The sequence below is a fragment of the Erpetoichthys calabaricus genome, chromosome 3 (genome assembly GCF_900747795.2).
Source record: "Erpetoichthys calabaricus chromosome 3, fErpCal1.3, whole genome shotgun sequence".
Lineage (NCBI taxonomy): Eukaryota > Metazoa > Chordata > Cladistia > Polypteriformes > Polypteridae > Erpetoichthys > Erpetoichthys calabaricus.
This window is the reverse complement of record NC_041396.2, coordinates 33,065,806-33,076,794: the sequence shown is the minus strand read 5'-3', so window position 1 is coordinate 33,076,794 and position 10,989 is coordinate 33,065,806.

The window sequence follows — 10,989 nt, the reverse complement described above, 5'->3', positions numbered from 1 at the left end:
CCTCACGCACCCTCCGTTCTGTGCATACTAACACTCTTCAAGTTCCCAGAACTAAGCTTAGCAGTATAGGTGATAGGGCCTTTTCTTTGGCGGTGCCGAGGCTGTGGAATTCTCTCCCTGACTACCTGAGAGCCCCACAGTCGACTGATGTTTTTAAACAAAACCTAAAAACCTATCTTTTTAGAAAGACATTTTGTTAAATTATTTTTTATAGATTATCTTGTTTGTTAATTTATTCTTATTTTGTAGCACTTTGAGATTGTTAAATATAAAGCGCAATATAAATAAAATGTATTATTATTATTATTATTATTATTATTATTATTATTATTATTATTATTATTGCCTTTGTGGTGAAGCCTCAGCTTAGTATTAGAAAACTACAAAATGTCATCGTGATTTCCAAGGAAACTACAAAACGCCATAATGAGGACCATTTTGTTCTTAATTCTTTCTCAAACATGAACTCCTACTACTTGCTGGGAGTGGGTGTTAGACACTTCATAACTACGTCTCATGGCCTACCCTGAGGTAGAGCTTATCCTAGTCAGACTTTTAGTGCAATTCCTGGGAGCAATTCTGAGATGTTGGAGGACTTTTTATTGCCATTTCATAAAAGAAGCCCATTGAGTCTGGAGTCGGACTGAGAGTTGGGGTAAAAGGGTCAAGTGATTGGGAAAAAGTGTGACATTCAATAGTCAGGTTCTGTTTTCTTAACGCTACTCCTGTAAATGCACTGAGAAGCATTAGAGGCCGTAAGCCCTTATGTAACTTTTACTTTTGAGCTTCTCCTTTGCGTCATTTTCATCCTGATTATTTTGATGTAATAAAACAATTATTTTTGGCATACCTGGAAAATTCTAAGCATTTTACTCCAGGCTAGGCTTGCTCATGAACGAACATTTATCTCATCACAGTGCGTAGGCAGAAGTCATGGCCAGTGGGAATGGGGCAGGTTTCAGCACGTGTGTGAGTCTGCAGAAAATCAAATCCCTGCAAATTCAGATTTATACCCCTCGGGCATGACATCTGCATGCCGTAGCTTAGCTCATGAAACTTTGTGAAAAACGCATTCCCAGAATTGTTGGATACTTGTGACTGGTGGGTGTCAGTGTACATGTGCGAAAGCCTTGGAATCGTGCCTGTGGATATTTTAAACCAACAACATTTTCCTAGTGTCAGCCAGTTTACATATATTATACACTTTCGATACGTAAAGAACATCCTGAAAATCATGTCTGACAGATTCTACTGATGGCAGGTCTTAGAATGGACGCTTAAATTGAAACAATTCTTGAGAATCATTCTGGTGGATATCTTATGCCCAAGCGTTGTGACCAGTGTGCCCACTGTACATTTATGGGTGTGTATTTATATTTATATACAGAAGTAAATTCTGAAACTTGCATCAGTGGGATATGACTACTGTGCCCTATGCCAGTCCTTGGCATGCTGGTGTCTTTGTAGAAAGTGATCCTCTGAGGCATAGCAGCGGGCATTTTGTGCTCACAAAATAATAGTTGTGTCTGCAGCAGGTTTATGAATTTATGTGCTAAATGTAAAGAAATAGGTAATGACAAATGTGACAGGAAATGTGACCAGTGTGCCCAATGGTAGGTTTCATCATATAGTGCCTATACAAGCCTTCACCACCTTGGAAGTTTTTACATTTTATTGTTATACAATATTGAATCACAGTGGACTTATTTTGGCTTTTGACACCATCAACAGTAAAAGACTCTTAAATACTAAAGTAAAAACAGGTCTCTGTGAAGTGGTCTACATTAATTACAAATATAAATCATAAAATATGAGGGGGGACCCAAAAATAACCGGAATTTTGTTGTTGTTAGGTTATTTATTTATTTCCGGTTATTTTTGGGTCCCCCCTCGTAGTTGATCACATACTGTAAGTACTGCATTCCCCACCTTTAGTATGACTCACCCAAATCATCAGTGGTGCAGCCAATTGGTGTTAGAAGTGACAGAACTTGTTTAATGGAGGTCACCTGTCTGGAGTTTCAAGCAATTGTTGTATAAAAGCACCGTACGTGGAAGGGCCAACTTGTAGGGGATCAGCATTGCACTCTAACTTACAAAATAAAAACTCCACTGAAAGAGGATTGAAGAGATCAGATGATGATGATGTCAGGGGATGGAGACAAGAAAATATCCAAGACAATGAACATCCTTTGGAGTCCAGTTAAATCAGTCATTAAGAAATGGAAAGAGTATGGCAGAGCTGTAAATCTGCTAGAGCCGGTCATCCACAGAAATGTAGTGCATGATGCAAGAAGAAGTTGAGTGAGTGAGTGAGTCCATCAACAGGTCTCGGAGAACTCAAAAAGAGTTACCAGCTACAGTGACTCACATTGGAGAGACTGTGAAGACAACTGTGCCCACGTGCTTCACCAGCTGTATGGAAGAGTGGCAAAGAGAAAGCCACTGTTTTAAAAAATGCACATGACCTCTCAGGTAGAGTTTGCTCAAAGGCACAAAGAAGAGCCTGAATTCAGTTGGAAGAAGGTTCTGGGGTCTGATGAGAGCAAAACTGATCCTGATCAAAACTGAAATCAAATTAAATACCATGTTTGAACACTGCACATTATCAAAGCACATCATCCTCACCATGAAGCATGGTGGTGGTAGCATCATAACGTGGAGATGCTTTCTGCAGCAGGCCCTGCTATGCTTGTGAAGAAAGAAACTAATTACTATCAGACCTAACTATTTGATTTGCTCGTTTCTGTTTTCCGAATGCGGCCCTCCAGAGATCCATTTTTCTCCTATGGCCCATCCTAGGAGTTTTTTGTTTTCCTCTTCTCCGTGTCAGCTGCTCAAACAATCACATTCAGGAATCAAGAACTTCATCTACACCCTTAATCAACGGAAACAGCTCTGGACTGTTTTATTTGCTTTTGTATCTTTTCATTAACTTTAATAACATCAGACTGTTTCTACTCAATGGGTTGCCATGTACATATGCCTCGGTTAAACGTGGATATACACTGTACATATTTATTTTTATATACTCTATATTAATTAGATCTGGTGGTTCAATTGTCGATCTCAATGTATAAACGTTTTAATTAGAAAACCTTTTTCTGATAAGAGTGAAGGTATGTTTTGCACTTTAGAGGTTAAATTGTGCTTAACAATACCTGGTTGATTTTGTATTTAGTATACTTACATTTATTAGAAATTATCATAGCATTAATTATTGATAATAATCCAAGCAAATGTGTTTGTTGATTAATCTGTGGAAAGCATTCTGAGTTGCATGTAAGTGTATGATAAGGTGCCATATAAATAAAGTTATTATTATTATTATTAAGGAAGAGGACACAATGAATGAAAAAAAATACAGGGAAATTCTGGCGGAAAAACTGTCTGCAAGAAACCTGCACCTTGGGAGACGATTTGTTTTCCAGCATAAAGCCAAAGCTAAACAGGAATGGCTTCAAAATAACAATGTGAATGTCCTGGAGTGGCTGATGTAGAGTTAAAGATCTTAATCCAACTGAGAATTTGAAACTGGACTTGACAAAGGCTGATCACACATCTCACAGAGCTTAAGCAGTTTAGCAAAGAAGAATGGGGAAAAATGGCAGCGTCCAGATGTGCAAAGCTGACAGAGACCTGAGCACACAGATTGACAGTGGCCTCCAGAGGTGCATCTACTATATCAGTGTTTCTCAACCTTTAAGTATTTGCGACCCGAGTTTTCATAACAGTTTTAATCGCGCCCCCCTAATGTTTTTTTGAAAAGAGCCCACTAATACCAATTTGTTCTTTTTGAATTAATGATATATCATAGATGCATATTTTATTATACCTACTTAACTTTTATCAAAATTTATCTAACTCTATTTATTTTTCTAGTGTCAGAATGTAGTTTAAGTTCATCTGTTTTGGTTTCAATAGATGTATTTTTCATATTTTTGGTTCTTGTTTTCTTTTTTTCACATCTTCGCACCCACCCTAGGGGGCCCACCCCACAGATTGAGAACCACTGTACTATATACTGTGTCACACATGTGCGCTTAGGAGGCAGCCAACAAGCCCTAAGGTGAGTGATACTACAAAGGATAAAGGATTGATTAAACCTACTAATGCCTCCCTCTCTTCATCAACAGAACTAAAGAAGATAAACAATAAGTTACCATCCATATTTCCAGTCACTCAAAATGGCTTCCACTTAATAATCCCAGCTTCGTATTCCAACGATGACGTGACTTTCAGCTCCCCTGAGATGTTGTGACTTCCGTCTCCTCTTTAGGACGTCACTTCTGGCTTCGCCATAATAACATCACTTCTGGTCCTCAATGATGACGTGACTTCCATCCATCTGCTTGTGATGTCATTTCCTGTCAACCTCATTTCCTGCCACCATTTTGTATAAAAACCCAATGTATTCAAGTCTCAACTGTCAAATGTTCTTACTTTGATCCTTTTTTGCCATGTTTCAAGTAATTTTGTCCCAGGACATTATACGGGGTCATTCCCAACTCTTTGTGAGACTTTGTGAGTCTTTATTTCTATCATAACTGACATAAAGCAGGTGAACACTTTGCATTTTTTTATTTATATTTATAATTAATTTACACCATTCTGTAGAGATCTGTTTTCACTTTGACATTAAAGAGTCTTGTTCTGTTAATCGCTGCTAAAAAAGCCAAATCCATGGTGATTCAATGTTGTATACGAAAATGAGAAAACTTTTACAGGGATGAATGAAGGCAGATCTTTAAAGTCCTGCTTTTTCAATATTTGAATATATGAGTGTAAACTCTGAGCAATATCCCAGCAGGATATGGCAAGCAACAGGTTTCAGGATATCTGCATATATGGAAGTCGATTCTTAATGTCATGCCTGCAGGTATTCTGTTCCCAATAGATGTGACCACAGCATCAGCTGCTTATGAAAGGGAATCTAGAAAGATTTGCCTATCTGTATATTAATAATGGAAATATTTGTTTTGCAACCTCTTTTTACAAAGAATGAATCTGCAGAAGGTAGAATGTGTGGGTATATTTGATGGATGGGTGGGGGCCTCAGAGGATTAAGTCCCTGATCTCCTGCACCTAGCCATTGTGCTTTTCATCCATTTGTTATGTAGTTTTATAAAATTAATATTGACAGCCTTTATTGCTTTGCACTTTTTCAGTGTCAGACTTAAAATAGTATGCTCATGGGCATACTTGTAAGATTTTAGGAGGTTTGATAAAAAAATTCAGAATAAACTGAGATGTTTGTACAATGAGCTACCCCGCCCAGGCTGCAGTTGGTGCCCAGTAGGTAGCAGTTACAGGGTTAAAGCTACTTGTGTGCCAGTTTATGTGCACAACAGAAGGCTTCTTCTACATGCCTCTTACTTATATGCTGCCATCGTGAGAGGACGGCCACCTAAACCTTATTTCAAAACATCCTTGGTGGGGGTCACAGTAGACCGCTGCTAGGTCAGGGCCAGGTTAACTGTTTAAGCTGGATACAACGGGCCTACACCTGGCATCTGGAAATTCGACTATCGGTTCTGTGTTGTCACAACAGGAGTTGGTGCTTGAAAGTTAAACACGGGCAGCCATCCCAGTGATTACACCCAAAACAAGGGGGGCAGTAAACTGATCAGCATCAAAGGAGCATGGGCACCACCCGTTACATTAGCGAATGAGCGGCATGCTGGCGCCGAATGTAAAGTATCAGACTCCGTGGTATCTAAGACCCTGGAGGCGAGGCCATCTTGCTGAACACCACGCTATTTAGTACTCGTTACTGAAATGTTAACCTGGCAACTCATTTGCTCTCAATGTCTTCCACCATCATGGAAGGAGGTGTCATATAAATTCCTTGGCATCAGCTTATCAAACAGATTATTTACTCATTCCTTAACCCTGACAGCGTTGTCACCTTGAAGCCTCACACAAAACAAGCTGCTGGGGTCCACATAAGAAGAGGGAATAGAACAAAGAGTCCAGCATGGAAAGAGAAAAACAGAGCGACTGGGTGACCTTGTCATTGTCAGTCACTAACCTCTCATTGAAGACCATTTTGGTTGGACAGTACAATTTCTTAAAGGGTAATGTGATCCCACAGCTGCTTCAACTTTACAATATTTATTTATAGTGGACTAATACTGGGTGGCACATTGGCTAGGGTGGCATCTCAACAGTTTTATGGGCATGTTTTTGTTTAAGTCCTTGAGTGGCCAATGTCTATGTGGCATACTCATGTTCTCAATATTTCTCCAGGTTTCCCCACACCTCAGTGACATGTACATTATTTTGATTCGGCATCTTGAAAATTGTTATTGTACAAGTAAGTGTCTAAGGGTGTGAGAATTGGCCTTGCTAAGGAAAGCTGTTGAAAGCCTATCCTGAACACCTCAGAGAGCAAACACAATAGCATTAGAGCAGATCAAGACAAAGTTATTCTTGACTAGATCCTAACTTTCCTACTGCACAGAGAATATTGAAGAAGGACATCTTGCTCAGCAAAGCTGAAGATCAATGCAAAAGAGGAAGACCTGCAATGTGCAATGTGGACACAATCAATCCAGCCATGGACGCCCTTCTCTAAAGTCTCACCTAATTAGCTAACAACTGGGTGCAATTCAGAAAAACTGTCCATAGAGTCACCATGAGGTGACACCAACTCAATTGAAAATTAATAGAAAGAGATGGAAAGCTAGAACATATGTGGTTGCTTCCTGCCTTCTTCCTGATGTTTCATGCAACCCTGTATTGGAATAAGTGTGTTCAGAAAATGGCTGGGTGGATGCTGGGATGGATTGCCAGGAATAAGAGTCTCCTGCACAGCAGCAAAACACAGAGATGGAGATGCAGGGTCATTGCACAAGACATTCAGTCAGTTCAAAACAGAGAGTGAGGATCAGGAGAAAAAATTGGGTTAGAGGGATAAAGCAAAGGTGAAAACTGTGATATAAAAAAGAGAATCATCAAACTAAAAGTCAACGACAAAATGCAAAACTAGTATCAAAAAAACAGTAATCAAAATTGTCAAAAGTGGTCCAATCTCGGATATTAAATGTCTGTTTGGAGGATCTTTATACCGATAGGCCAGGTGACGCCATAAATGGTGATGACCCATTGCATCATGGCATAAAATTCCACAGTGATGGCGACTGAAACTCTGTAAAATCATGATGAAAATCATCAAAACAAAATGGTGCCGGAAAAGAGAGTAAAAATAAATGAATTTTAAAATGAAGGTTCTAATACAAATTCTAATTATAGAATTAGGCTGTCAACACCCCCCAAAATGACAACAAAATTAGGTTTCCAGGTTCAAGGAAGCCTGAGAAAAATTGAAAAAGAACACTAATCATAACAAGCATGGAGAGAACATTCAAATTCTACACAGATGTGGTTACACAATCCTATTATTTAATCACTCAGTCCTTAAGAACTAAAGTATCACAAACTGACCTACAGAGAACTTTGTGATGGTGTTTTATCTTGAAAAGCACCATTCAAAATAAATCCTGATTATAATCTAGATGAGGTGGCACAACAAGGAAAATGGGGTTTAAGTCCTCTTCTACCTGTGAGGGGCTGGTTCCCCATCCAGGAATTATTCCTGCCTTGTGCATGATGCTTGCTGGGATAGGCTTCAGCTTCCCTACTACCCTGCGCTGGAAAAGCAGGTTTAGATAAGGGATGGATAAAATTGAGTCTGGCCTCCAAACTCTGATTGGTTGTTTTGTTCCTTTCCTAATTTAGGGCACCATTAAATCATTGGCAGCGTTGTCAGAGGGCTAGTCTGCCAAGTTTGCCTGTTTCCAGACTTCAAGCTCAGTGCTTATGGTCACAACATACAACAAGCCTGTTCTCTGTTGAAGATAATAATCTGTGGGCGACATGAGTAGGAGGATCCTACTGACTATGGGTACGCAAATTGTAGCCTAAGAATCCGCACTGAAAGCAGCCATTCAGATAGGTCCTAGATCAGCTGATAACTCCTGAGGCTATCTTTTGTTTAGAGAACAATGGCCATCTCAGTGTGCGGTGTGAAAGACCAGCACCTCCTGCACACTTGATTTTGACAGTCAAATGGAAAAGTGACACAGCTTTGTCGCAGTGCGGGTGAGGCACACAGAAAAGCAGCCACAAAAAGATGACACACAAAAAAAAAGAAAAACAGTGAAAATGTACACTGCCAGCTCAGTGAGGCCGAGAGCCACGTGCCCGCTACATATGAACTCTGCACTCACCTGCCAATTTCAGAAACAGACGCCCATTTGACTGTTTGAATGTGTGACAGCTTGTCGTCTATCTTATTGTATGATTGCCCCATGCCCACCTGATGGCATAAAAGCTCATTTGACTGGCTGAGATGAAAGGATTCATTCAACTGTGTGATACACAGGTGTAAGAGTAAAGTATCTGTTTGTGCTGAGGGGAAAAATGGCAGGCTGCAAGGACAGAAAAGGATAGGTCAGAAGATGGAACAAGAATGTTCATTAGAACTTTAGAACATGAGAACAATTTTGATGAGAACAGTTGTCACTTAATTCCTCCAAAATAGCATCAAGTCGTTTTTTGATTGACCCTAAAGTCTTACTGTCTACCACACTAATTGGTCACTTATTCCATGTGTCGGTGGCCCTCTGTATGAAGAAAAACTTCCTAATGTTTGTGCAAAATTTATCTTTAACAAGTTTACAACTACGGTGGCGCAGTGGGTAGCGCTGCTGCCTCGCAGTTGAGAGATCTGGGGACCTGGGTTCACTTCCCAGGTCCTCCCTGCGTGGAGTTTGCATGTTCTCCCCGTGTCTGCGTGGATTTCCTCCGGGTGCTCCAGTTTTCTCCCACAGTCCAAAGACATGCAGGTTAGGTGGATTGGCGATTCTAAATTGGCCCTAGTGTGTGCTTGGTGTGTGGGTGTGTTTGTGTGTGTCCTGCGGTGGGTTGGCACCCTGCCCGAGATTGGTATTCTATTCTGGTTCCTGCCTTGTGCCCTGTGTTAGCTGGGATTGGCTCCAACAGACCCCCGTGACCCTGTGTTCGGATTCAGCGGGTTGGAAAATGGATGGATGGATGGAAGTTTACAACTGTGTCTTGCTGAACTCATTTTAAATTAACAGACTCAATCCACTGGACTAATTCACTTCATAATTTTAAAAACATCAATCATTTCTCCACTTAATTTCTGTTTGCTTAAACTGAAAAGGCTCAGTTCTTTTAAACTTTTCTTATAACTCATCCCTTGCTGTACATGAATCAGCCTGGACAGTCTTCTCTGGTCTTTCCTTTGCACTGCTGTGTCTTTTTCATAATATGGTGACTTAAACTGCACACAGGACTCCAGATGAGGCCTCACCAGTGTGTTATAAAGCTTGAGCAGAACCTCCTTGGACTTGTACTCATCAGGGCGCTATATAACCTGACACTCTGTTACCCTTCTTAATGGCTTCTGAACACTATCTGGTAGTTGATATTGTTGAGTCCACTACGACTCCTATCTCCTTCTCCTTCTTTCATTTTTTTGGTGACTCTGAGGCTAGGGATCTGCACTGGCAATCGGAAGGTTGCCTGTTCGAATCCTGTAAAGCACCAAAAGTGACACTGCTCTGTTGGGCCCTTGAGCAAGGCCTTTAACCTGCAATTGCTACATCCTGGGTATGACGTTAATCTGCATGTAGACCCACCAACCTGCAGGGAAAAACCTGGGGGTTGGTGGCAGAATTGACACTCCAGCCACCATAAAAAACTTCAGATTGTTTCTATTCCATCTGAACTAGTGTGGTGCTGAGGTGTCACCCGTTGCATGGCTGCACTTGGGCCCTAATCTGGGACCCTGAGTTGATTTGCCATGTGCTATCAGCGTGTTCTCCTAACCTCCTCCTCCTCCATTGTGTATTCAGACCTAACATTTTTACTTCCTACTTTACATTTAATGACATTAAATTTCATCTTCCACAAATCTGCCCATGCCTGTATGCTGTCCAAGTCCCTCTGTAATGATTCAGTAGATTCAAGACTACTTGCTCGACATCATCTGCAAATGTAACCATCTTGTTCTTTATATTCTTATCAAGGACATTTAAATATTTTACAAATAGCAGCGTTTCTAGTACTGACCTCTGTGGGACACCACTCTTAACTTCACCCAATTCTTAAGTTTTCTTGCTGCGTATCTCTCTACTTTCTGTGTTTAAGCTAATTCTTCACCAATCTACACATTACACTCCGAGCTCCAACTTTTGTCAGTTTGATGCCCAACCTCTCATGTGGCACCTTATCAAATGCGTTCTGAAAATCAAGATAAATAATATTATATGCACCACTCTGATCGTGTCTTTCGGTTGCTTTCTCATTGAATTAAAGCATGTTATTAAAACATGACCTCCCCGTTTAAACCCATGCTGACTGTTCAGTAAAACTCCTGTTCTAGACATGTGCTGCCCCATGATGATTCCTTCCTTTAATTTACCTGTGATGCATGTTAAACTTACTGGTCTATAGTCATTAGGATTTGTTTGATTGCCCTTTTTATTTAATGGGATAATATTTCCAATTTTCCAGTACTTAGGAATTTCCCCAGTGTGCAGTGACTTTCTAAAAGTGTGTGCCAAGGGTTTATATCTATGTTCTCACAAACGTCCTAAAGCACTCAAGAGTAAAATTTGATCTGCACCTGGTGATATGCTAGATTTCAGCCTATTTAATCTATACAGCACTTCTCCCTCTACAATTTCCAAAAAGCTAGATACCTCCTTACTATTCCCTGGATCATCTGCCTTAGATCCAAAATCTTGAAATATGTAGAATGATTAGTTAGAATTCAAAAGCTTGAAGAAAGATTTGTGCTTATAAAGTGTCATGTCAATGATGTCACCCCATACAGCCTCCATAACCAGCTGTTATGATCTGAGCTTAATTTATTATCGTTTTTATATTGTCTTTTAGTCTAAGTTCCTCCTTTTGGTGGTTTGAATATGTGTAGAGTATAATTTTGTTAGATAAATA